This window comes from Vanacampus margaritifer, chromosome 7, assembly GCF_051991255.1.
Source record: "Vanacampus margaritifer isolate UIUO_Vmar chromosome 7, RoL_Vmar_1.0, whole genome shotgun sequence".
Lineage (NCBI taxonomy): Eukaryota > Metazoa > Chordata > Actinopteri > Syngnathiformes > Syngnathidae > Vanacampus > Vanacampus margaritifer.
Genome location: NC_135438.1, coordinates 7,064,666 through 7,065,418, shown reverse-complemented (window position 1 = coordinate 7,065,418; position 753 = coordinate 7,064,666).

The following is a 753-nucleotide window of genomic DNA, read 5'->3' as shown; positions in this document are numbered from 1 at the left end:
CACTCCTCCGGCTCCGCCACCTCCTTCAAGAAAGGGGCGGCAACCATTTTGTCCGGCGCTCGAGCTCCGCCTACAAATGTCGCCCAAAACTCTTCCAGTTTTGCTGCGGCCAAGGTGAATTATAATATTAAAGTCCCTGTTAAGTGAAAACAAAGCTCCATGGTTGTGTTTTGACTTTTCTTGGCTTTGATGGGATAATGACAGATTTAGGTTTTGCGCAAAAATCGAATGAATAAATACGGTAATGTTGAAATGTAATGTATATAGCGTTTTTTAATATATATATATATATATATATATAGGTATTGAGCCCAAAGCGTTTTACAAAAATCGTAATCAGTAAATCATATCTGAAATAAATGAATGTTGAAAAAAAATGCTGAAATAAAATTATGCACATATAAATGAATATTTATTGAAATATATAAATACATGTTTAAATATATGAATATAAATAATTTAAATTACATTTTAAATGACACTTTTAATTGATATTTTGGTGATGTATTTATTTAATCTTGGTCCTCCATAGATAAACATTGACTGTGAGCAAATACATAAGAGGACCTAAAAAAAAAACTAATTAAATTAGTTTTCGATCACGCCAAAATCTGATCCACTCATTTTGCCTTTTAATTCTTATTGCTAACAATCAACAAACCACATAGCTATAAAATAATCCATCTAACAGACTCATTTTGACCTATGTTATGCATAAAACTGACCTTAAGCGGGCCTCAAACCATGTGGCTC